At 45.1% G+C, this 23,132-nt stretch overlaps 39 non-coding genes across 39 annotated transcripts; all 39 read right to left on the bottom strand.

Annotated features, from left to right (window-relative positions):
- Window positions 1–31: 31 nt before the first annotated feature.
- On the bottom strand, window positions 32–150 carry LOC133989678 (5S ribosomal RNA). Its single transcript, XR_009926804.1, has one exon. It is a non-coding gene; the product is annotated as a 5S ribosomal RNA (ribosomal RNA).
- Window positions 151–736: 586 nt separating this feature from the next.
- LOC133989666 (5S ribosomal RNA) lies at window positions 737–855 on the bottom strand. Its single transcript, XR_009926793.1, has one exon. It is a non-coding gene; the product is annotated as a 5S ribosomal RNA (ribosomal RNA).
- Window positions 856–1,225: 370 nt separating this feature from the next.
- Window positions 1,226–1,344, bottom strand: LOC133989653 (5S ribosomal RNA). The gene has a single exon (XR_009926781.1). It is a non-coding gene; the product is annotated as a 5S ribosomal RNA (ribosomal RNA).
- A 586-nt stretch (window positions 1,345–1,930) lies between these two features.
- LOC133989642 (5S ribosomal RNA) lies at window positions 1,931–2,049 on the bottom strand. The gene has a single exon (XR_009926770.1). It is a non-coding gene; the product is annotated as a 5S ribosomal RNA (ribosomal RNA).
- A 370-nt stretch (window positions 2,050–2,419) lies between these two features.
- LOC133989631 (5S ribosomal RNA) lies at window positions 2,420–2,538 on the bottom strand. The gene has a single exon (XR_009926759.1). It is a non-coding gene; the product is annotated as a 5S ribosomal RNA (ribosomal RNA).
- A 586-nt stretch (window positions 2,539–3,124) lies between these two features.
- On the bottom strand, window positions 3,125–3,243 carry LOC133989619 (5S ribosomal RNA). The gene has a single exon (XR_009926748.1). It is a non-coding gene; the product is annotated as a 5S ribosomal RNA (ribosomal RNA).
- Window positions 3,244–3,613: 370 nt separating this feature from the next.
- On the bottom strand, window positions 3,614–3,732 carry LOC133989608 (5S ribosomal RNA). Its single transcript, XR_009926737.1, has one exon. It is a non-coding gene; the product is annotated as a 5S ribosomal RNA (ribosomal RNA).
- Window positions 3,733–4,318: 586 nt separating this feature from the next.
- LOC133989597 (5S ribosomal RNA) lies at window positions 4,319–4,437 on the bottom strand. The gene has a single exon (XR_009926726.1). It is a non-coding gene; the product is annotated as a 5S ribosomal RNA (ribosomal RNA).
- A 370-nt stretch (window positions 4,438–4,807) lies between these two features.
- Window positions 4,808–4,926, bottom strand: LOC133989605 (5S ribosomal RNA). Its single transcript, XR_009926734.1, has one exon. It is a non-coding gene; the product is annotated as a 5S ribosomal RNA (ribosomal RNA).
- A 585-nt stretch (window positions 4,927–5,511) lies between these two features.
- LOC133989585 (5S ribosomal RNA) lies at window positions 5,512–5,630 on the bottom strand. The gene has a single exon (XR_009926715.1). It is a non-coding gene; the product is annotated as a 5S ribosomal RNA (ribosomal RNA).
- A 370-nt stretch (window positions 5,631–6,000) lies between these two features.
- LOC133988765 (5S ribosomal RNA) lies at window positions 6,001–6,119 on the bottom strand. Its single transcript, XR_009925958.1, has one exon. It is a non-coding gene; the product is annotated as a 5S ribosomal RNA (ribosomal RNA).
- A 586-nt stretch (window positions 6,120–6,705) lies between these two features.
- LOC133989574 (5S ribosomal RNA) lies at window positions 6,706–6,824 on the bottom strand. Its single transcript, XR_009926704.1, has one exon. It is a non-coding gene; the product is annotated as a 5S ribosomal RNA (ribosomal RNA).
- Window positions 6,825–7,194: 370 nt separating this feature from the next.
- LOC133989562 (5S ribosomal RNA) lies at window positions 7,195–7,313 on the bottom strand. Its single transcript, XR_009926693.1, has one exon. It is a non-coding gene; the product is annotated as a 5S ribosomal RNA (ribosomal RNA).
- Window positions 7,314–7,898: 585 nt separating this feature from the next.
- On the bottom strand, window positions 7,899–8,017 carry LOC133989550 (5S ribosomal RNA). Its single transcript, XR_009926682.1, has one exon. It is a non-coding gene; the product is annotated as a 5S ribosomal RNA (ribosomal RNA).
- A 370-nt stretch (window positions 8,018–8,387) lies between these two features.
- On the bottom strand, window positions 8,388–8,506 carry LOC133989537 (5S ribosomal RNA). The gene has a single exon (XR_009926670.1). It is a non-coding gene; the product is annotated as a 5S ribosomal RNA (ribosomal RNA).
- Window positions 8,507–9,092: 586 nt separating this feature from the next.
- On the bottom strand, window positions 9,093–9,211 carry LOC133989525 (5S ribosomal RNA). The gene has a single exon (XR_009926659.1). It is a non-coding gene; the product is annotated as a 5S ribosomal RNA (ribosomal RNA).
- A 370-nt stretch (window positions 9,212–9,581) lies between these two features.
- LOC133989514 (5S ribosomal RNA) lies at window positions 9,582–9,700 on the bottom strand. The gene has a single exon (XR_009926648.1). It is a non-coding gene; the product is annotated as a 5S ribosomal RNA (ribosomal RNA).
- Window positions 9,701–10,285: 585 nt separating this feature from the next.
- Window positions 10,286–10,404, bottom strand: LOC133989503 (5S ribosomal RNA). The gene has a single exon (XR_009926637.1). It is a non-coding gene; the product is annotated as a 5S ribosomal RNA (ribosomal RNA).
- Window positions 10,405–10,774: 370 nt separating this feature from the next.
- On the bottom strand, window positions 10,775–10,893 carry LOC133989491 (5S ribosomal RNA). The gene has a single exon (XR_009926625.1). It is a non-coding gene; the product is annotated as a 5S ribosomal RNA (ribosomal RNA).
- Window positions 10,894–11,479: 586 nt separating this feature from the next.
- LOC133989479 (5S ribosomal RNA) lies at window positions 11,480–11,598 on the bottom strand. Its single transcript, XR_009926614.1, has one exon. It is a non-coding gene; the product is annotated as a 5S ribosomal RNA (ribosomal RNA).
- A 370-nt stretch (window positions 11,599–11,968) lies between these two features.
- Window positions 11,969–12,087, bottom strand: LOC133989467 (5S ribosomal RNA). The gene has a single exon (XR_009926603.1). It is a non-coding gene; the product is annotated as a 5S ribosomal RNA (ribosomal RNA).
- A 586-nt stretch (window positions 12,088–12,673) lies between these two features.
- On the bottom strand, window positions 12,674–12,792 carry LOC133989455 (5S ribosomal RNA). The gene has a single exon (XR_009926592.1). It is a non-coding gene; the product is annotated as a 5S ribosomal RNA (ribosomal RNA).
- A 370-nt stretch (window positions 12,793–13,162) lies between these two features.
- On the bottom strand, window positions 13,163–13,281 carry LOC133989444 (5S ribosomal RNA). The gene has a single exon (XR_009926581.1). It is a non-coding gene; the product is annotated as a 5S ribosomal RNA (ribosomal RNA).
- A 586-nt stretch (window positions 13,282–13,867) lies between these two features.
- On the bottom strand, window positions 13,868–13,986 carry LOC133989433 (5S ribosomal RNA). The gene has a single exon (XR_009926570.1). It is a non-coding gene; the product is annotated as a 5S ribosomal RNA (ribosomal RNA).
- Window positions 13,987–14,356: 370 nt separating this feature from the next.
- LOC133989420 (5S ribosomal RNA) lies at window positions 14,357–14,475 on the bottom strand. The gene has a single exon (XR_009926558.1). It is a non-coding gene; the product is annotated as a 5S ribosomal RNA (ribosomal RNA).
- A 586-nt stretch (window positions 14,476–15,061) lies between these two features.
- Window positions 15,062–15,180, bottom strand: LOC133989398 (5S ribosomal RNA). The gene has a single exon (XR_009926537.1). It is a non-coding gene; the product is annotated as a 5S ribosomal RNA (ribosomal RNA).
- A 370-nt stretch (window positions 15,181–15,550) lies between these two features.
- On the bottom strand, window positions 15,551–15,669 carry LOC133989286 (5S ribosomal RNA). Its single transcript, XR_009926450.1, has one exon. It is a non-coding gene; the product is annotated as a 5S ribosomal RNA (ribosomal RNA).
- Window positions 15,670–16,255: 586 nt separating this feature from the next.
- LOC133988550 (5S ribosomal RNA) lies at window positions 16,256–16,374 on the bottom strand. Its single transcript, XR_009925756.1, has one exon. It is a non-coding gene; the product is annotated as a 5S ribosomal RNA (ribosomal RNA).
- Window positions 16,375–16,744: 370 nt separating this feature from the next.
- On the bottom strand, window positions 16,745–16,863 carry LOC133989169 (5S ribosomal RNA). The gene has a single exon (XR_009926339.1). It is a non-coding gene; the product is annotated as a 5S ribosomal RNA (ribosomal RNA).
- A 586-nt stretch (window positions 16,864–17,449) lies between these two features.
- On the bottom strand, window positions 17,450–17,568 carry LOC133988568 (5S ribosomal RNA). Its single transcript, XR_009925773.1, has one exon. It is a non-coding gene; the product is annotated as a 5S ribosomal RNA (ribosomal RNA).
- A 370-nt stretch (window positions 17,569–17,938) lies between these two features.
- On the bottom strand, window positions 17,939–18,057 carry LOC133989051 (5S ribosomal RNA). The gene has a single exon (XR_009926228.1). It is a non-coding gene; the product is annotated as a 5S ribosomal RNA (ribosomal RNA).
- A 591-nt stretch (window positions 18,058–18,648) lies between these two features.
- On the bottom strand, window positions 18,649–18,767 carry LOC133988933 (5S ribosomal RNA). Its single transcript, XR_009926117.1, has one exon. It is a non-coding gene; the product is annotated as a 5S ribosomal RNA (ribosomal RNA).
- A 370-nt stretch (window positions 18,768–19,137) lies between these two features.
- Window positions 19,138–19,256, bottom strand: LOC133988815 (5S ribosomal RNA). The gene has a single exon (XR_009926006.1). It is a non-coding gene; the product is annotated as a 5S ribosomal RNA (ribosomal RNA).
- A 585-nt stretch (window positions 19,257–19,841) lies between these two features.
- LOC133988698 (5S ribosomal RNA) lies at window positions 19,842–19,960 on the bottom strand. The gene has a single exon (XR_009925895.1). It is a non-coding gene; the product is annotated as a 5S ribosomal RNA (ribosomal RNA).
- Window positions 19,961–20,330: 370 nt separating this feature from the next.
- Window positions 20,331–20,449, bottom strand: LOC133988579 (5S ribosomal RNA). Its single transcript, XR_009925783.1, has one exon. It is a non-coding gene; the product is annotated as a 5S ribosomal RNA (ribosomal RNA).
- Window positions 20,450–21,033: 584 nt separating this feature from the next.
- Window positions 21,034–21,152, bottom strand: LOC133989603 (5S ribosomal RNA). Its single transcript, XR_009926732.1, has one exon. It is a non-coding gene; the product is annotated as a 5S ribosomal RNA (ribosomal RNA).
- Window positions 21,153–21,522: 370 nt separating this feature from the next.
- Window positions 21,523–21,641, bottom strand: LOC133988462 (5S ribosomal RNA). The gene has a single exon (XR_009925672.1). It is a non-coding gene; the product is annotated as a 5S ribosomal RNA (ribosomal RNA).
- Window positions 21,642–22,232: 591 nt separating this feature from the next.
- On the bottom strand, window positions 22,233–22,351 carry LOC133989778 (5S ribosomal RNA). The gene has a single exon (XR_009926898.1). It is a non-coding gene; the product is annotated as a 5S ribosomal RNA (ribosomal RNA).
- Window positions 22,352–22,721: 370 nt separating this feature from the next.
- LOC133988849 (5S ribosomal RNA) lies at window positions 22,722–22,840 on the bottom strand. The gene has a single exon (XR_009926038.1). It is a non-coding gene; the product is annotated as a 5S ribosomal RNA (ribosomal RNA).
- Window positions 22,841–23,132: the final 292 nt, after the last annotated feature.

The raw sequence follows: 23,132 nt of genomic DNA, 5'->3' as shown, positions 1-23,132 counted from the left end.
CGCCCTCCTCTGGTGACAGCTGAGAGGAAAAAGCTTACAGCACCTGGTATTCCCAGGCGGTCTCCCATCCAAGTACTAACCAGGCCCGACCCTGCTTAGCTTCCGAGATCAGACGAGATCGGGCGTGTTCAGGGTGGTATGGCCGTAAGCGAAGAAACAGCCAGCAGAAAGCCCATTTAAAGCTACGCCAGGGCCCGTTATACCCGTCCTTGTCACTGGAGGAAATTAAATGGAACATTTCACACATTCTATTCGCTCTGCACATAATACACGTCACATGCAGCGGATGCCACCATACCATCAGCCACATATACCTAATCTTTGCACTTTATTCCACATCATTCCTACCTACAGTGCCTTCAAATACTCATTGATATCTCACATATTTACCGTATACTACCTATTTGCCCATATAATCATTATTTACTAAAGCACACTTTCCCCCATTCAGCCCAGTGTGCAAAGGACAACACTTGATATGAAAACTCACATTCATGATATACTGTGTATATAGCTAGGGGATTGATTAGGGATATCACAAAACTGCACACCCGGTCCTATTATCAAATCTTTTATATGTGATTTGCCTTAGATCCTATGAATATGTATACGTTTTTTTTTTTTGTTTTTTTTAAATTTTATTTCATTCATATGGACGTAATGTACAGTACCAGTCAAAGGTTTGGACACACTGCTCAATTCAAGACTAGTGGGCTCATGACAGCTGAGAGGAAAAAGCTTACAGCACCTGGTATTCCCAGGCGGTCTCCCATCCAAGTACTAACCAGGCCCGACCCTGCTTAGCTTCCGAGATCAGACGAGATCGGGCGTGTTCAGGGTGGTATGGCCGTAAGCGAGGAAACAGCCAGCAGAAAGCCTATTTAAAGATGCTGTGACACCACTGACAGTTGCTCTCACCATCTGAGTGTCGGATAATGGGGTCTCAGCCATCAAACACATGCTATACTTTAACATTACTTTCATAGGAATTGTTGTTTTCTCAGGCTATTTGTGTACATGCGCTTATAAGATGATTGCGGGCTTTTAACAGGCTGTAACAGTGACAACAGGAACCCTCAAAACTACTTGGAAAGTGAGGCGTCTCAGTGCCACCTCTCTGCCCTGCATACACACACAGCTGGAATGATTGCAGCTTTGCTTCTCAAAGCCCTGTGTGCGGCGATGGAGCAACAGCGCCCTCCTCTGGTGACAGCTGAGAGGAAAAAGCTTACAGCACCTGGTATTCCCAGGCGGTCTCCCATCCAAGTACTAACCAGGCCCGACCCTGCTTAGCTTCCGAGATCAGACGAGATCGGGCGTGTTCAGGGTGGTATGGCCGTAAGCGAAGAAACAGCCAGCAGAAAGCCCATTTAAAGCTACGCCAGGGCCCGTTATACCCGTCCCTGTCACTGAAGGAAATTAAATGGAACATTTCACACATTCTATTCGCTCTGCACATAATACACGTCACATGCAGCGGATGCCACCATACCATCGGCCACATATACCTAAGCTTTGCACTTTATTCCACATCATTCCTACCTACAGTGCCTTCAAATACTCATTGATATCTCACATATTTACCGTATACTACCTATTTGCCCATATAATCATTATTTACTAAAGCACACTTTCCCCCATTCAGCCCAGTGTGCAAAGGACAACACTTGATATGAAAACTCACATTCATGATATACTGTGTATATAGCTAGGGGATTGATTAGGGATATCACAAAACTGCACACCCGGTCCTATTATCAAATCTTTTATATGTGATTTGCCTTAGATCCTATGAATATGTATACGTTTTTTTTTAGTTTTTTTTTTAAATTTTATTTCATTCATATGGACGTAATGTACAGTACCAGTCAAAGGTTTGGACACACTGCTCAATTCAAGACTAGTGGGCTCATGACAGCTGAGAGGAAAAAGCTTACAGCACCTGGTATTCCCAGGCGGTCTCCCATCCAAGTACTAACCAGGCCCGACCCTGCTTAGCTTCCGAGATCAGACGAGATCGGGCGTGTTCAGGGTGGTATGGCCGTAAGCGAGGAAACAGCCAGCAGAAAGCCTATTTAAAGATGCTGTGACACCACTGACAGTTGCTCTCACCATCTGAGTGTCGGATAATGGGGTCTCAGCCATCAAACACATGCTATACTTTAACATTACTTTCATAGGAATTGTTGTTTTCTCAGGCTATTTGTGTACATGCGCTTATAAGATGATTGCGGGCTTTTAACAGGCTGTAACAGTGACAACAGGAACCCTCAAAACTACTTGGAAAGTGAGGCGTCTCAGTGCCACCTCTCTGCCCTGCATACACACACAGCTGGAATGATTGCAGCTTTGCTTCTCAAAGCCCTGTGTGCGGCGATGGAGCAACAGCGCCCTCCTCTGGTGACAGCTGAGAGGAAAAAGCTTACAGCACCTGGTATTCCCAGGCGGTCTCCCATCCAAGTACTAACCAGGCCCGACCCTGCTTAGCTTCCGAGATCAGACGAGATCGGGCGTGTTCAGGGTGGTATGGCCGTAAGCGAAGAAACAGCCAGCAGAAAGCCCATTTAAAGCTATGCCAGGGCCCGTTATACCCGTCCTTGTCACTGGAGGAAATTAAATGGAACATTTCACACATTCTATTCGCTCTGCACATAATACACGTCACATGCAGCGGATGCCACCATACCATCGGCCACATATACCTAATCTTTGCACTTTATTCCACATCATTCCTACCTACAGTGCCTTCAAATACTCATTGATATCTCACATATTTACCGTATACTACCTATTTGCCCATATAATCATTATTTACTAAAGCACACTTTCCCCCATTCAGCCCAGTGTGCAAAGGACAACACTTGATATGAAAACTCACATTCATGATATACTGTGTATATAGCTAGGGGATTGATTAGGGATATCACAAAACTGCACACCCGGTCCTATTATCAAATCTTTTATATGTGATTTGCCTTAGATCCTATGAATATGTATACGTTTTTTTTTTTTTTTTTTTTTTAATTTTATTTCATTCATATGGACGTAATGTACAGTACCAGTCAAAGGTTTGGACACACTGCTCAATTCAAGACTAGTGGGCTCATGACAGCTGAGAGGAAAAAGCTTACAGCACCTGGTATTCCCAGGCGGTCTCCCATCCAAGTACTAACCAGGCCCGACCCTGCTTAGCTTCCGAGATCAGACGAGATCGGGCGTGTTCAGGGTGGTATGGCCGTAAGCGAGGAAACAGCCAGCAGAAAGCCTATTTAAAGATGCTGTGACACCACTGACAGTTGCTCTCACCATCTGAGTGTCGGATAATGGGGTCTCAGCCATCAAACACATGCTATACTTTAACATTACTTTCATAGGAATTGTTGTTTTCTCAGGCTATTTGTGTACATGCGCTTATAAGATGATTGCGGGCTTTTAACAGGCTGTAACAGTGACAACAGGAACCCTCAAAACTACTTGGAAAGTGAGGCGTCTCAGTGCCACCTCTCTGCCCTGCATACACACACAGCTGGAATGATTGCAGCTTTGCTTCTCAAAGCCCTGTGTGCGGCGATGGAGCAACAGCGCCCTCCTCTGGTGACAGCTGAGAGGAAAAAGCTTACAGCACCTGGTATTCCCAGGCGGTCTCCCATCCAAGTACTAACCAGGCCCGACCCTGCTTAGCTTCCGAGATCAGACGAGATCGGGCGTGTTCAGGGTGGTATGGCCGTAAGCGAAGAAACAGCCAGCAGAAAGCCCATTTAAAGCTACGCCAGGGCCCGTTATACCCGTCCTTGTCACTGGAGGAAATTAAATGGAACATTTCACACATTCTATTCGCTCTGCACATAATACACGTCACATGCAGCGGATGCCACCATACCATCAGCCACATATACCTAATCTTTGCACTTTATTCCACATCATTCCTACCTACAGTGCCTTCAAATACTCATTGATATCTCACATATTTACCGTATACTACCTATTTGCCCATATAATCATTATTTACTAAAGCACACTTTCCCCCATTCAGCCCAGTGTGCAAAGGACAACACTTGATATGAAAACTCACATTCATGATATACTGTGTATATAGCTAGGGGATTGATTAGGGATATCACAAAACTGCACACCCGGTCCTATTATCAAATCTTTTATATGTGATTTGCCTTAGATCCTATGAATATGTATACGTTTTTTTTTTGTTTGTTTTTTTAATTTTATTTCATTCATATGGACGTAATGTACAGTACCAGTCAAAGGTTTGGACACACTGCTCAATTCAAGACTAGTGGGCTCATGACAGCTGAGAGGAAAAAGCTTACAGCACCTGGTATTCCCAGGCGGTCTCCCATCCAAGTACTAACCAGGCCCGACCCTGCTTAGCTTCCGAGATCAGACGAGATCGGGCGTGTTCAGGGTGGTATGGCCGTAAGCGAGGAAACAGCCAGCAGAAAGCCTATTTAAAGATGCTGTGACACCACTGACAGTTGCTCTCACCATCTGAGTGTCGGATAATGGGGTCTCAGCCATCAAACACATGCTATACTTTAACATTACTTTCATAGGAATTGTTGTTTTCTCAGGCTATTTGTGTACATGCGCTTATAAGATGATTGCGGGCTTTTAACAGGCTGTAACAGTGACAACAGGAACCCTCAAAACTACTTGGAAAGTGAGGCGTCTCAGTGCCACCTCTCTGCCCTGCATACACACACAGCTGGAATGATTGCAGCTTTGCTTCTCAAAGCCCTGTGTGCGGCGATGGAGCAACAGCGCCCTCCTCTGGTGACAGCTGAGAGGAAAAAGCTTACAGCACCTGGTATTCCCAGGCGGTCTCCCATCCAAGTACTAACCAGGCCCGACCCTGCTTAGCTTCCGAGATCAGACGAGATCGGGCGTGCTCAGGGTGGTATGGCCGTAAGCGAAGAAACAGCCAGCAGAAAGCCCATTTAAAGCTACGCCAGGGCCCGTTATACCCGTCCCTGTCACTGAAGGAAATTAAATGGAACATTTCACACATTCTATTCGCTCTGCACATAATACACGTCACATGCAGCGGATGCCACCATACCATCGGCCACATATACCTAAGCTTTGCACTTTATTCCACATCATTCCTACCTACAGTGCCTTCAAATACTCATTGATATCTCACATATTTACCGTATACTACCTATTTGCCCATATAATCATTATTTACTAAAGCACACTTTCCCCCATTCAGCCCAGTGTGCAAAGGACAACACTTGATATGAAAACTCACATTCATGATATACTGTGTATATAGCTAGGGGATTGATTAGGGATATCACAAAACTGCACACCCGGTCCTATTATCAAATCTTTTATATGTGATTTGCCTTAGATCCTATGAATATGTATACGTTTTTTTTTTTTTTTTTTTTTAATTTTATTTCATTCATATGGACGTAATGTACAGTACCAGTCAAAGGTTTGGACACACTGCTCAATTCAAGACTAGTGGGCTCATGACAGCTGAGAGGAAAAAGCTTACAGCACCTGGTATTCCCAGGCGGTCTCCCATCCAAGTACTAACCAGGCCCGACCCTGCTTAGCTTCCGAGATCAGACGAGATCGGGCGTGTTCAGGGTGGTATGGCCGTAAGCGAGGAAACAGCCAGCAGAAAGCCTATTTAAAGATGCTGTGACACCACTGACAGTTCCTCTCACCATCTGAGTGTCGGATAATGGGGTCTCAGCCATCAAACACATGCTATACTTTAACATTACTTTCATAGGAATTGTTGTTTTCTCAGGCTATTTGTGTACATGCGCTTATAAGATGATTGCGGGCTTTTAACAGGCTGTAACAGTGACAACAGGAACCCTCAAAACTACTTGGAAAGTGAGGCGTCTCAGTGCCACCTCTCTGCCCTGCATACACACACAGCTGGAATGATTGCAGCTTTGCTTCTCAAAGCCCTGTGTGCGGCGATGGAGCAACAGCGCCCTCCTCTGGTGACAGCTGAGAGGAAAAAGCTTACAGCACCTGGTATTCCCAGGCGGTCTCCCATCCAAGTACTAACCAGGCCCGACCCTGCTTAGCTTCCGTGATCAGACGAGATCGGGCGTGTTCAGGGTGGTATGGCCGTAAGCGAAGAAACAGCCAGCAGAAAGCCCATTTAAAGCTACGCCAGGGCCCGTTATACCCGTCCTTGTCACTGGAGGAAATTAAATGGAACATTTCACACATTCTATTCGCTCTGCACATAATACACGTCACATGCAGCGGATGCCACCATACCATCAGCCACATATACCTAATCTTTGCACTTTATTCCACATCATTCCTACCTACAGTGCCTTCAAATACTCATTGATATCTCACATATTTACCGTATACTACCTATTTGCCCATATAATCATTATTTACTAAAGCACACTTTCCCCCATTCAGCCCAGTGTGCAAAGGACAACACTTGATATGAAAACTCACATTCATGATATACTGTGTATATAGCTAGGGGATTGATTAGGGATATCACAAAACTGCACACCCGGTCCTATTATCAAATCTTTTATATGTGATTTGCCTTAGATCCTATGAATATGTATACGTTTTTTTTTTTTGTTTTTTTTAAATTTTATTTCATTCATATGGACGTAATGTACAGTACCAGTCAAAGGTTTGGACACACTGCTCAATTCAAGACTAGTGGGCTCATGACAGCTGAGAGGAAAAAGCTTACAGCACCTGGTATTCCCAGGCGGTCTCCCATCCAAGTACTAACCAGGCCCGACCCTGCTTAGCTTCCGAGATCAGACGAGATCGGGCGTGTTCAGGGTGGTATGGCCGTAAGCGAGGAAACAGCCAGCAGAAAGCCTATTTAAAGATGCTGTGACACCACTGACAGTTGCTCTCACCATCTGAGTGTCGGATAATGGGGTCTCAGCCATCAAACACATGCTATACTTTAACATTACTTTCATAGGAATTGTTGTTTTCTCAGGCTATTTGTGTACATGCGCTTATAAGATGATTGCGGGCTTTTAACAGGCTGTAACAGTGACAACAGGAACCCTCAAAACTACTTGGAAAGTGAGGCGTCTCAGTGCCACCTCTCTGCCCTGCATACACACACAGCTGGAATGATTGCAGCTTTGCTTCTCAAAGCCCTGTGTGCGGCGAAGGAGCAACAGCGCCCTCCTCTGGTGACAGCTGAGAGGAAAAAGCTTACAGCACCTGGTATTCCCAGGCGGTCTCCCATCCAAGTACTAACCAGGCCCGACCCTGCTTAGCTTCCGAGATCAGACGAGATCGGGCGTGTTCAGGGTGGTATGGCCGTAAGCGAAGAAACAGCCAGCAGAAAGCCCATTTAAAGCTATGCCAGGGCCCGTTATACCCGTCCTTGTCACTGGAGGAAATTAAATGGAACATTTCACACATTCTATTCGCTCTGCACATAATACACGTCACATGCAGCGGATGCCACCATACCATCGGCCACATATACCTAATCTTTGCACTTTATTCCACATCATTCCTACCTACAGTGCCTTCAAATACTCATTGATATCTCACATATTTACCGTATACTACCTATTTGCCCATATAATCATTATTTACTAAAGCACACTTTCCCCCATTCAGCCCAGTGTGCAAAGGACAACACTTGATATGAAAACTCACATTCATGATATACTGTGTATATAGCTAGGGGATTGATTAGGGATATCACAAAACTGCACACCCGGTCCTATTATCAAATCTTTTATATGTGATTTGCCTTAGATCCTATGAATATGTATACGTTTTTTTTTTTTTTTTTTTTTAATTTTATTTCATTCATATGGACGTAATGTACAGTACCAGTCAAAGGTTTGGACACACTGCTCAATTCAAGACTAGTGGGCTCATGACAGCTGAGAGGAAAAAGCTTACAGCACCTGGTATTCCCAGGCGGTCTCCCATCCAAGTACTAACCAGGCCCGACCCTGCTTAGCTTCCGAGATCAGACGAGATCGGGCGTGTTCAGGGTGGTATGGCCGTAAGCGAGGAAACAGCCAGCAGAAAGCCTATTTAAAGATGCTGTGACACCACTGACAGTTGCTCTCACCATCTGAGTGTCGGATAATGGGGTCTCAGCCATCAAACACATGCTATACTTTAACATTACTTTCATAGGAATTGTTGTTTTCTCAGGCTATTTGTGTACATGCGCTTATAAGATGATTGCGGGCTTTTAACAGGCTGTAACAGTGACAACAGGAACCCTCAAAACTACTTGGAAAGTGAGGCGTCTCAGTGCCACCTCTCTGCCCTGCATACACACACAGCTGGAATGATTGCAGCTTTGCTTCTCAAAGCCCTGTGTGCGGCGATGGAGCAACAGCGCCCTCCTCTGGTGACAGCTGAGAGGAAAAAGCTTACAGCACCTGGTATTCCCAGGCGGTCTCCCATCCAAGTACTAACCAGGCCCGACCCTGCTTAGCTTCCGAGATCAGACGAGATCGGGCGTGTTCAGGGTGGTATGGCCGTAAGCGAAGAAACAGCCAGCAGAAAGCCCATTTAAAGCTATGCCAGGGCCCGTTATACCCGTCCTTGTCACTGGAGGAAATTAAATGGAACATTTCACACATTCTATTCGCTCTGCACATAATACACGTCACATGCAGCGGATGCCACCATACCATCGGCCACATATACCTAATCTTTGCACTTTATTCCACATCATTCCTACCTACAGTGCCTTCAAATACTCATTGATATCTCACATATTTACCGTATACTACCTATTTGCCCATATAATCATTATTTACTAAAGCACACTTTCCCCCATTCAGCCCAGTGTGCAAAGGACAACACTTGATATGAAAACTCACATTCATGATATACTGTGTATATAGCTAGGGGATTGATTAGGGATATCACAAAACTGCACACCCGGTCCTATTATCAAATCTTTTATATGTGATTTGCCTTAGATCCTATGAATATGTATACGTTTTTTTTTTTTTTTTTTTTTTAATTTTATTTCATTCATATGGACGTAATGTACAGTACCAGTCAAAGGTTTGGACACACTGCTCAATTCAAGACTAGTGGGCTCATGACAGCTGAGAGGAAAAAGCTTACAGCACCTGGTATTCCCAGGCGGTCTCCCATCCAAGTACTAACCAGGCCCGACCCTGCTTAGCTTCCGAGATCAGACGAGATCGGGCGTGTTCAGGGTGGTATGGCCGTAAGCGAGGAAACAGCCAGCAGAAAGCCTATTTAAAGATGCTGTGACACCACTGACAGTTCCTCTCACCATCTGAGTGTCGGATAATGGGGTCTCAGCCATCAAACACATGCTATACTTTAACATTACTTTCATAGGAATTGTTGTTTTCTCAGGCTATTTGTGTACATGCGCTTATAAGATGATTGCGGGCTTTTAACAGGCTGTAACAGTGACAACAGGAACCCTCAAAACTACTTGGAAAGTGAGGCGTCTCAGTGCCACCTCTCTGCCCTGCATACACACACAGCTGGAATGATTGCAGCTTTGCTTCTCAAAGCCCTGTGTGCGGCGATGGAGCAACAGCGCCCTCCTCTGGTGACAGCTGAGAGGAAAAAGCTTACAGCACCTGGTATTCCCAGGCGGTCTCCCATCCAAGTACTAACCAGGCCCGACCCTGCTTAGCTTCCGAGATCAGACGAGATCGGGCGTGTTCAGGGTGGTATGGCCGTAAGCGAAGAAACAGCCAGCAGAAAGCCCATTTAAAGCTACGCCAGGGCCCGTTATACCCGTCCCTGTCACTGAAGGAAATTAAATGGAACATTTCACACATTCTATTCGCTCTGCACATAATACACGTCACATGCAGCGGATGCCACCATACCATCGGCCACATATACCTAAGCTTTGCACTTTATTCCACATCATTCCTACCTACAGTGCCTTCAAATACTCATTGATATCTCACATATTTACCGTATACTACCTATTTGCCCATATAATCATTATTTACTAAAGCACACTTTCCCCCATTCAGCCCAGTGTGCAAAGGACAACACTTGATATGAAAACTCACATTCATGATATACTGTGTATATAGCTAGGGGATTGATTAGGGATATCACAAAACTGCACACCCGGTCCTATTATCAAATCTTTTATATGTGATTTGCCTTAGATCCTATGAATATGTATACGTTTTTTTTTTTTTTTTTTTTTAATTTTATTTCATTCATATGGACGTAATGTACAGTACCAGTCAAAGGTTTGGACACACTGCTCAATTCAAGACTAGTGGGCTCATGACAGCTGAGAGGAAAAAGCTTACAGCACCTGGTATTCCCAGGCGGTCTCCCATCCAAGTACTAACCAGGCCCGACCCTGCTTAGCTTCCGAGATCAGACGAGATCGGGCGTGTTCAGGGTGGTATGGCCGTAAGCGAGGAAACAGCCAGCAGAAAGCCTATTTAAAGATGCTGTGACACCACTGACAGTTGCTCTCACCATCTGAGTGTCGGATAATGGGGTCTCAGCCATCAAACACATGCTATACTTTAACATTACTTTCATAGGAATTGTTGTTTTCTCAGGCTATTTGTGTACATGCGCTTATAAGATGATTGCGGGCTTTTAACAGGCTGTAACAGTGACAACAGGAACCCTCAAAACTACTTGGAAAGTGAGGCGTCTCAGTGCCACCTCTCTGCCCTGCATACACACACAGCTGGAATGATTGCAGCTTTGCTTCTCAAAGCCCTGTGTGCGGCGAAGGAGCAACAGCGCCCTCCTCTGGTGACAGCTGAGAGGAAAAAGCTTACAGCACCTGGTATTCCCAGGCGGTCTCCCATCCAAGTACTAACCAGGCCCGACCCTGCTTAGCTTCCGAGATCAGACGAGATCGGGCGTGTTCAGGGTGGTATGGCCGTAAGCGAAGAAACAGCCAGCAGAAAGCCCATTTAAAGCTATGCCAGGGCCCGTTATACCCGTCCTTGTCACTGGAGGAAATTAAATGGAACATTTCACACATTCTATTCGCTCTGCACATAATACACGTCACATGCAGCGGATGCCACCATACCATCGGCCACATATACCTAATCTTTGCACTTTATTCCACATCATTCCTACCTACAGTGCCTTCAAATACTCATTGATATCTCACATATTTACCGTATACTACCTATTTGCCCATATAATCATTATTTACTAAAGCACACTTTCCCCCATTCAGCCCAGTGTGCAAAGGACAACACTTGATATGAAAACTCACATTCATGATATACTGTGTATATAGCTAGGGGATTGATTAGGGATATCACAAAACTGCACACCCGGTCCTATTATCAAATCTTTTATATGTGATTTGCCTTAGATCCTATGAATATGTATACGTTTTTTTTTTTTTTTTTTTTTTAATTTTATTTCATTCATATGGACGTAATGTACAGTACCAGTCAAAGGTTTGGACACACTGCTCAATTCAAGACTAGTGGGCTCATGACAGCTGAGAGGAAAAAGCTTACAGCACCTGGTATTCCCAGGCGGTCTCCCATCCAAGTACTAACCAGGCCCGACCCTGCTTAGCTTCCGAGATCAGACGAGATCGGGCGTGTTCAGGGTGGTATGGCCGTAAGCGAGGAAACAGCCAGCAGAAAGCCTATTTAAAGATGCTGTGACACCACTGACAGTTGCTCTCACCATCTGAGTGTCGGATAATGGGGTCTCAGCCATCAAACACATGCTATACTTTAACATTACTTTCATAGGAATTGTTGTTTTCTCAGGCTATTTGTGTACATGCGCTTATAAGATGATTGCGGGCTTTTAACAGGCTGTAACAGTGACAACAGGAACCCTCAAAACTACTTGGAAAGTGAGGCGTCTCAGTGCCACCTCTCTGCCCTGCATACACACACAGCTGGAATGATTGCAGCTTTGCTTCTCAAAGCCCTGTGTGCGGCGATGGAGCAACAGCGCCCTCCTCTGGTGACAGCTGAGAGGAAAAAGCTTACAGCACCTGGTATTCCCAGGCGGTCTCCCATCCAAGTACTAACCAGGCCCGACCCTGCTTAGCTTCCGAGATCAGACGAGATCGGGCGTGTTCAGGGTGGTATGGCCGTAAGCGAAGAAACAGCCAGCAGAAAGCCCATTTAAAGCTATGCCAGGGCCCGTTATACCCGTCCTTGTCACTGGAGGAAATTAAATGGAACATTTCACACATTCTATTCGCTCTGCACATAATACACGTCACATGCAGCGGATGCCACCATACCATCGGCCACATATACCTAATCTTTGCACTTTATTCCACATCATTCCTACCTACAGTGCCTTCAAATACTCATTGATATCTCACATATTTACCGTATACTACCTATTTGCCCATATAATCATTATTTACTAAAGCACACTTTCCCCCATTCAGCCCAGTGTGCAAAGGACAACACTTGATATGAAAACTCACATTCATGATATACTGTGTATATAGCTAGGGGATTGATTAGGGATATCACAAAACTGCACACCCGGTCCTATTATCAAATCTTTTATATGTGATTTGCCTTAGATCCTATGAATATGTATACGTTTTTTTTTTTTTTTTTTTTTTAATTTTATTTCATTCATATGGACGTAATGTACAGTACCAGTCAAAGGTTTGGACACACTGCTCAATTCAAGACTAGTGGGCTCATGACAGCTGAGAGGAAAAAGCTTACAGCACCTGGTATTCCCAGGCGGTCTCCCATCCAAGTACTAACCAGGCCCGACCCTGCTTAGCTTCCGAGATCAGACGAGATCGGGCGTGTTCAGGGTGGTATGGCCGTAAGCGAGGAAACAGCCAGCAGAAAGCCTATTTAAAGATGCTGTGACACCACTGACAGTTCCTCTCACCATCTGAGTGTCGGATAATGGGGTCTCAGCCATCAAACACATGCTATACTTTAACATTACTTTCATAGGAATTGTTGTTTTCTCAGGCTATTTGTGTACATGCGCTTATAAGATGATTGCGGGCTTTTAACAGGCTGTAACAGTGACAACAGGAACCCTCAAAACTACTTGGAAAGTGAGGCGTCTCAGTGCCACCTCTCTGCCCTGCATACACACACAGCTGGAATGATTGCAGCTTTGCTTCTCAAAGCCCTGTGTGCGGCGATGGAGCAACAGCGCCCTCCTCTGGTGACAGCTGAGAGGAAAAAGCTTACAGCACCTGGTATTCCCAGGCGGTCTCCCATCCAAGTACTAACCAGGCCCGACCCTGCTTAGCTTCCGAGATCAGACGAGATCGGGCGTGTTCAGGGTGGTATGGCCGTAAGCGAAGAAACAGCCAGCAGAAAGCCCATTTAAAGCTACGCCAGGGCCCGTTATACCCGTCCTTGTCACTGGAGGAAATTAAATGGAACATTTCACACATTCTATTCGCTCTGCACATAATACACGTCACATGCAGCGGATGCCACCATACCATCGGCCACATATACCTAATCTTTGCACTTTATTCCACATCATTCCTACCTACAGTGCCTTCAAATACTCATTGATATCTCACATATTTACCGTATACTACCTATTTGCCCATATAATCATTATTTACTAAAGCACACTTTCCCCCATTCAGCCCAGTGTGCAAAGGACAACACTTGATATGAAAACTCACATTCATGATATACTGTGTATATAGCTAGGGGATTGATTAGGGATATCACAAAACTGCACACCCGGTCCTATTATCAAATCTTTTATATGTGATTTGCCTTAGATCCTATGAATATGTATACGTTTTTTTTTTTTTTTTTTTTTAAATTTTATTTCATTCATATGGACGTAATGTACAGTACCAGTCAAAGGTTTGGACACACTGCTCAATTCAAGACTAGTGGGCTCATGACAGCTGAGAGGAAAAAGCTTACAGCACCTGGTATTCCCAGGCGGTCTCCCATCCAAGTACTAACCAGGCCCGACCCTGCTTAGCTTCCGAGATCAGACGAGATCGGGCGTGTTCAGGGTGGTATGGCCGTAAGCGAGGAAACAGCCAGCAGAAAGCCTATTTAAAGATGCTGTGACACCACTGACAGTTGCTCTCACCATCTGAGTGTCGGATAATGGGGTCTCAGCCATCAAACACATGCTATACTTTAACATTACTTTCATAGGAATTGTTGTTTTCTCAGGCTATTTGTGTACATGCGCTTATAAGATGATTGCGGGCTTTTAACAGGCTGTAACAGTGACAACAGGAACCCTCAAAACTACTTGGAAAGTGAGGCGTCTCAGTGCCACCTCTCTGCCCTGCATACACACACAGCTGGAATGATTGCAGCTTTGCTTCTCAAAGCCCTGTGTGCGGCGATGGAGCAACAGCGCCCTCCTCTGGTGACAGCTGAGAGGAAAAAGCTTACAGCACCTGGTATTCCCAGGCGGTCTCCCATCCAAGTACTAACCAGGCCCGACCCTGCTTAGCTTCCGAGATCAGACGAGATCGGGCGTGTTCAGGGTGGTATGGCCGTAAGCGAAGAAACAGCCAGCAGAAAGCCCATTTAAAGCTACGCCAGGGCCCGTTATACCCGTCCCTGTCACTGAAGGAAATTAAATGGAACATTTCACACATTCTATTCGCTCTGCACATAATACACGTCACATGCAGCGGATGCCACCATACCATCGGCCACATATACCTAAGCTTTGCACTTTATTCCACATCATTCCTACCTACAGTGCCTTCAAATACTCATTGATATCTCACATATTTACCGTATACTACCTATTTGCCCATATAATCATTATTTACTAAAGCACACTTTCCCCCATTCAGCCCAGTGTGCAAAGGACAACACTTGATATGAAAACTCACATTCATGATATACTGTGTATATAGCTAGGGGATTGATTAGGGATATCACAAAACTGCACACCCGGTCCTATTATCAAATCTTTTATATGTGATTTGCCTTAGATCCTATGAATATGTATACGTTTTTTTTTTTTTTTTTTTTTTAATTTTATTTCATTCATATGGACGTAATGTACAGTACCAGTCAAAGGTTTGGACACACTGCTCAATTCAAGACTAGTGGGCTCATGACAGCTGAGAGGAAAAAGCTTACAGCACCTGGTATTCCCAGGCGGTCTCCCATCCAAGTACTAACCAGGCCCGACCCTGCTTAGCTTCCGAGATCAGACGAGATCGGGCGTGTTCAGGGTGGTATGGCCGTAAGCGAGGAAACAGCCAGCAGAAAGCCTATTTAAAGATGCTGTGACACCACTGACAGTTCCTCTCACCATCTGAGTGGCGGATAATGGGGTCTCAGCCATCAAACACATGCTATACTTTAACATTACTTTCATAGGAATTGTTGTTTTCTCAGGCTATTTGTGTACATGCGCTTATAAGATGATTGCGGGCTTTTAACAGGCTGTAACAGTGACAACAGGAACCCTCAAAACTACTTGGAAAGTGAGGCGTCTCAGTGCCACCTCTCTGCCCTGCATACACACACAGCTGGAATGATTGCAGCTTTGCTTCTCAAAGCCCTGTGTGCGGCGATGGAGCAACAGCGCCCTCCTCTGGTGACAGCTGAGAGGAAAAAGCTTACAGCACCTGGTATTCCCAGGCGGTCTCCCATCCAAGTACTAACCAGGCCCGACCCTGCTTAGCTTCCGAGATCAGACGAGATCGGGCGTGTTCAGGGTGGTATGGCCGTAAGCGAAGAAACAGCCAGCAGAAAGCCCATTTAAAGCTACGCCAGGGCCCGTTATACCCGTCCTTGTCACTGGAGGAAATTAAATGGAACATTTCACACATTCTATTCGCTCTGCACATAATACACGTCACATGCAGCGGATGCCACCATACCATCAGCCACATATACCTAATCTTTGCACTTTATTCCACATCATTCCTACCTACAGTGCCTTCAAATACTCATTGATATCTCACATATTTACCGTATACTACCTATTTGCCCATATAATCATTATTTACTAAAGCACACTTTCCCCCATTCAGCCCAGTGTGCAAAGGACAACACTTGATATGAAAACTCACATTCATGATATACTGTGTATATAGCTAGGGGATTGATTAGGGATATCACAAAACTGCACACCCGGTCCTATTATCAAATCTTTTATATGTGATTTGCCTTAGATCCTATGAATATGTATACGTTTTTTTTTGTTTGTTTTTTTTAATTTTATTTCATTCATATGGACGTAATGTACAGTACCAGTCAAAGGTTTGGACACACTGCTCAATTCAAGACTAGTGGGCTCATGACAGCTGAGAGGAAAAAGCTTACAGCACCTGGTATTCCCAGGCGGTCTCCCATCCAAGTACTAACCAGACCCGACCCTGCTTAGCTTCCGAGATCAGACGAGATCGGGCGTGTTCAGGGTGGTATGGCCGTAAGCGAGGAAACAGCCAGCAGAAAGCCTATTTAAAGATGCTGTGACACCACTGACAGTTCCTCTCACCATCTGAGTGGCGGATAATGGGGTCTCAGCCATCAAACACATGCTATACTTTAACATTACTTTCATAGGAATTGTTGTTTTCTCAGGCTATTTGTGTACATGCGCTTATAAGATGATTGCGGGCTTTTAACAGGCTGTAACAGTGACAACAGGAACCCTCAAAACTACTTGGAAAGTGAGGCGTCTCAGTGCCACCTCTCTGCCCTGCATACACACACAGCTGGAATGATTGCAGCTTTGCTTCTCAAAGCCCTGTGTGCGGCGATGGAGCAACAGCGCCCTCCCTTGGTGACAGCTGAGAGGAAAAAGCTTACAGCACCTGGTATTCCCAGGCGGTCTCCCATCCAAGTACTAACCAGGCCCGACCCTGCTTAGCTTCCGAGATCAGACGAGATCGGGCGTGTTCAGGGTGGTATGGCCGTAAGCGAAGAAACAGCCAGCAGAAAGCCCATTTAAAGCTACGCCAGGGCCCGTTATACCCGTCCTTGTCACTGGAGGAAATTAAATGGAACATTTCACACATTCTATTCGCTCTGCACATAATACACGTCACATGCAGCGGATGCCACCATACCATCAGCCACATATACCTAATCTTTGCACTTTATTCCACATCATTCCTACCTACAGTGCCTTCAAATACTCATTGATATCTCACATATTTACCGTATACTACCTATTTGCCCATATAATCATTATTTACTAAAGCACACTTTCCCCCATTCAGCCCAGTGTGCAAAGGACAACACTTGATATGAAAACTCACATTCATGATATACTGTGTATATAGCTAGGGGATTGATTAGGGATATCACAAAACTGCACACCCGGTCCTATTATCAAATCTTTTATATGTGATTTGCCTTAGATCCTATGAATATGTATACGTTTTTTTTTTGTTTGTTTTTTTAATTTTATTTCATTCATATGGACGTAATGTACAGTACCAGTCAAAGGTTTGGACACACTGCTCAATTCAAGACTAGTGGGCTCATGACAGCTGAGAGGAAAAAGCTTACAGCACCTGGTATTCCCAGGCGGTCTCCCATCCACGTACTAACCAGGCCCGACCCTGCTTAGCTTCCGAGATCAGACGAGATCGGGCGTGTTCAGGGTGGTATGGCCGTAAGCGAGGAAACAGCCGGCAGAAAGCCTATTTAAAGATGCTGTGACACCACTGACAGTTGCTCTCACCATCTGAGTGTCGGATAATGGGGTCTCAGCCATCAAACACATGCTATACTTTAACATTACTTTCATAGGAATTGTTGTTTTCTCAGGCTATTTGTGTACATGCGCTTATAAGATGATTGCGGGCTTTTAACAGGCTGTAACAGTGACAACAGGAACCCTCAAAACTACTTGGAAAGTGAGGCGTCTCAGTGCCACCTCTCTGCCCTGCATACACACACAGCTGGAATGATTGCAGCTTTGCTTCTCAAAGCCCTGTGTGCGGCGATGGAGCAACAGCGCCCTCCTCTGGTGACAGCTGAGAGGAAAAAGCTTACAGCACCTGGTATTCCCAGGCGGTCTCCCATCCAAGTACTAACCAGGCCCGACCCTGCTTAGCTTCCGAGATCAGACGAGATCGGGCGTGTTCAGGGTGGTATGGCCGTAAGCGAAGAAACAGCCAGCAGAAAGCCCATTTAAAGCTACGCCAGGGCCCGTTACACCCGTCCCTGTCACTGAAGGAAATTAAATGGAACATTTCACACATTCTATTCACTCTACACATAATACACGTCACATGCAGCGGATGCCACCATACCATCAGCCACATATACCTAATCTTGGCACTTTATTCCACATCATTCCTACCTACAGTGCCTTCAAATACTCATTGATATCTCACACATTTACCGTATACTACCTATTTGCCCATATAATCATTATTTACTAAAGCACACTTTCCCCCATTCAGCCCAGTGTGCAAAGGACAACACTTGATATGAAAACTCACATTCATGATATACTGTGTATATAGCTAGGGGATTGATTTGGGATATCACAAAACTGCACACCTGGTTCTATTATCAAATCTTTTATATGTGATTTGCCTTAGATCCTATGAATATGTATACGTTTTTTTTAATTTTTTAAAAAAATTTAAATTTTATTTCATTCATATGGACGTAATGTACAGTACCAGTCAAAGGTTTGGACACACTGCTCAATTCAAGACTAGTGGGCTCATGACAGCTGAGAGGAAAAAGCTTACAGCACCTGGTATTCCCAGGCGGTCTCCCATCCAAGTACTAACCAGGCCCGACCCTGCTTAGCTTCCGAGATCAGACGAGATCGGGCGTGTTCAGGGTGGTATGGCCGTAAGCGAGGAAACAGCCAGCAGAAAGCCTATTTAAAGATGCTGTGACACCACTGACAGTTCCTCTCACCATCTGAGTGGCGGATAATGGGGTCTCAGCCATCAAACACATGCTATACTTTAACATTACTTTCATAGGAATTGTTGTTTTCTCAGGCTATTTGTGTACATGCGCTTATAAGATGATTGCGGGCTTTTAACAGGCTGTAACAGTGACAACAGGAACCCTCAAAACTACTTGGAAAGTGAGGCGTCTCAGTGCCACCTCTCTGCCCTGCATACACACACAGCTGGAATGATTGCAGCTTTGCTTCTCAAAGCCCTGTGTGCGGCGATGGAGCAACAGCGCCCTCCTCTGGTGACAGCTGAGAGGAAAAAGCTTACAGCACCTGGTATTCCCAGGCGGTCTCCCATCCAAGTACTAACCAGGCCCGACCCTGCTTAGCTTCCGAGATCAGACGAGATCGGGCGTGTTCAGGGTGGTATGGCCGTAAGCAAAGAAACAGCCAGCAGAAAGCCCATTTAAAGCTACGCCAGGGCCCGTTATACCCGTCCTTGTCACTGGAGGAAATTAAATGGAACATTTCACACATTCTATTCGCTCTGCACATAATACACGTCACATGCAGCGGATGCCACCATACCATCAGCCACATATACCTAATCTTTGCACTTTATTCCACATCATTCCTACCTACAGTGCCTTCAAATACTCATTGATATCTCACATATTTACCGTATACTACCTATTTGCCCATATAATCATTATTTACTAAAGCACACTTTCCCCCATTCAGCCCAGTGTGCAAAGGACAACACTTGATATGAAAACTCACATTCATGATATACTGTGTATATAGCTAGGGGATTGATTAGGGATATCACAAAACTGCACACCCGGTCCTATTATCAAATCTTTTATATATGATTTGCCTTAGATCCTATGAATATGTATACGTTTTTTTTTTTTTTTTTTTTTAATTTTATTTCATTCATATGGACGTAATGTACAGTACCAGTCAAAGGTTTGGACACACTGCTCAATTCAAGACTAGTGGGCTCATGACAGCTGAGAGGAAAAAGCTTACAGCACCTGGTATTCCCAGGCGGTCTCCCATCCAAGTACTAACCAGGCCCGACCCTGCTTAGCTTCCGAGATCAGACGAGATCGGGCGTGTTCAGGGTGGTATGGCCGTAAGCGAGGAAACAGCCGGCAGAAAGCCTATTTAAAGATGCTGTGACACCACTGACAGTTGCTCTCACCATCTGAGTGTCGGATAATGGGGTCTCAGCCATCAAACACATGCTATACTTTAACATTACTTTCATAGGAATTGTTGTTTTCTCAGGCTATTTGTGTACATGCGCTTATAAGATGATTGCGGGCTTTTAACAGGCTGTAACAGTGACAACAGGAACCCTCAAAACTACTTGGAAAGTGAGGCGTCTCAGTGCCACCTCTCTGCCCTGCATACACACACAGCTGGAATGATTGCAGCTTTGCTTCTCAAAGCCCTGTGTGCGGCGATGGAGCAACAGCGCCCTCCTCTGGTGACAGCTGAGAGGAAAAAGCTTACAGCACCTGGTATTCCCAGGCGGTCTCCCATCCAAGTACTAACCAGGCCCGACCCTGCTTAGCTTCCGAGATCAGACGAGATCGGGCGTGTTCAGGGTGGTATGGCCGTAAGCGAAGAAACAGCCAGCAGAAAGCCCATTTAAAGCTACGCCAGGGCCCGTTTCACCCGTCCCTGTCACTGAAGGAAATTAAATGGAACATTTCACACATTCTATTCACTCTACACATAATACACGTCACATGCAGCGGATGCCACCATACCATCAGCTACATATACCTAATCTTGGCACTTTATTCCACATCATTCCTACCTACAGTGCCTTCAAATACTCATTGATATCTCACACATTTACTGTATACTACCTATTTGCCCATATAATCATTATTTACTAAAGCACACTTTCCCCCATTCAGCCCAGTGTGCAAAGGACAACACTTGATATGAAAACTCACATTCATGATATACTGTGTATATAGCTAGGGGATTGATTTGGGATATCACAAAACTGCACACCCGGTCCTATTATCAAATCTTTTATATGTGATTTGCCTTAGATCCTATGAATATGTATACGTTTTTTTTTTTTTAAATTAAAATTTTATTTCATTCATATGGACGTAATGTACAGTACCAGTCAAAGGTTTGGACACACTGCTCAATTCAAGACTAGTGGGCTCATGACAGCTGAGAGGAAAAAGCTTACAGCACCTGGTATTCCCAGGCGGTCTCCCATCCAAGTACTAACCAGGCCCGACCCTGCTTAGCTTCCGAGATCAGACGAGATCGAGCGTGTTCAGGGTGGTATGGCCGTAAGCGAGGAAACAGCCGGCAGAAAGCCTATTTAAAGATGCTGTGACACCACTGACAGTTGCTCTCACCATCTGAGTGTCGGATAATGGGGTCTCAGCCATCAAACACATGCTATACTTTAACATTACTTTCATAGGAATTGTTGTTTTCTCAGGCTATTTGTGTACATGCGCTTATAAGATGATTGCGGGCTTTTAACAGGCTGTAACAGTGACAACAGGAACCCTCAAAACTACTTGGAAAGTGAGGCGTCTCAGTGCCACCTCTCTGCCCTGCATACACACACAGCTGGAATGATTGCAGCTTTGCTTCTCAAAGCCCTGTGTGCGGCGATGGAGCAACAGCGCCCTCCTCTGGTGACAGCTGAGAGGAAAAAGCTTACAGCACCTGGTATTCCCAGGCGGTCTCCCATCCAAGTACTAACCAGGCCCGACCCTGCTTAGCTTCCGAGATCAGACGAGATCGGGCGTGTTCAGGGTGGTATGGCCGTAAGCGAAGAAACAGCCAGCAGAAAGCCCATTTAAAGCTACGCCAGGGCCCGTTACACCCGTCCCTGTCACTGAAGGAAATTAAATGGAACATTTCACACATTCTATTCACTCTACACATAATACACGTCACATGCAGCGGATGCCACCATACCATCAGCCACATATACCTAATCTTGGCACTTTATTCCACATCATTCCTACCTACAGTGCCTTCAAATACTCATTGATATCTCACACATTTACCGTATACTACCTATTTGCCCATATAATCATTATTTACTAAAGCACACTTTCCCCCATTCAGCCCAGTGTGCAAAGGACAACACTTGATATGAAAACTCACATTCATGATATACTGTGTATATAGCTAGGGGATTGATTTGGGATATCACAAAACTGCACACCTGGTTCTATTATCAAATCTTTTATATGTGATTTGCCTTAGATCCTATGAATATGTATACGTTTTTTTTAATTTTTTAAAAAAATTTAAATTTTATTTCATTCATATGGACGTAATGTACAGTACCAGTCAAAGGTTTGGACACACTGCTCAATTCAAGACTAGTGGGCTCATGACAGCTGAGAGGAAAAAGCTTACAGCACCTGGTATTCCCAGGCGGTCTCCCATCCAAGTACTAACCAGGCCCGACCCTGCTTAGCTTCCGAGATCAGACGAGATCGGGCGTGTTCAGGGTGGTATGGCCGTAAGCGAGGAAACAGCCGGCAGAAAGCCTATTTAAAGATGCTGTGACACCACTGACAGTTGCTCTCACCATCTGAGTGTCGGATAATGGGGTCTCAGCCATCAAACACATGCTATACTTTAACATTACTTTCATAGGAATTGTTGTTTTCTCAGGCTATTTGTGTACATGCGCTTATAAGATGATTGCGGGCTTTTAACAGGCTGTAACAGTGACAACAGGAACCCTCAAAACGACTTGGAAAGTGAGGCGTCTCAGTGCCACCTCTCTGCCCTGCATACACACACAGCTGGAATGATTGCAGCTTTGCTTCTCAAAGCCCTGTGTGCGGCGATGGAGCAACAGCGCCCTCCTCTGGTGACAGCTGAGAGGAAAAAGCTTACAGCACCTGGTATTCCCAGGCGGTCTCCCATCCAAGTGCTAACCAGGCCCGACCCTGCTTAGCTTCCGAGATCAGACGAGATCGGGCGTGTTCAGGGTGGTATGGCCGTAAGCGAGGAAACAGCCAGCAGAAAGCCCATTTAAAGATGCTGTGACACCACTGACAGTTCCTCTCACCATCTGAGTGGCGGATAATGGGGTCTCAGCCATCAAACACATGCTATACTTTAACATTACTTTCATAGGAATTGTTGTTTTCTCAGGCTATTTGTGTACATGCGCTTATAAGATGATTGCGGGCTTTTAACAGGCTGTAACAGTGACAACAAGAACCCTCAAAACTACTTGGAAAGTGAGGCGTCTCAGTGCCACCTCTCTGCCCTGCATACACACACAGCTGGAATGA

This window comes from Scomber scombrus, chromosome 10 (assembly GCF_963691925.1).
Source record: "Scomber scombrus chromosome 10, fScoSco1.1, whole genome shotgun sequence".
Taxonomy (NCBI): Eukaryota; Metazoa; Chordata; class Actinopteri; order Scombriformes; family Scombridae; genus Scomber; species Scomber scombrus.
Note: the sequence above shows the minus strand (reverse complement) of the source record. Positions and strands in the feature narration are given on the sequence as shown.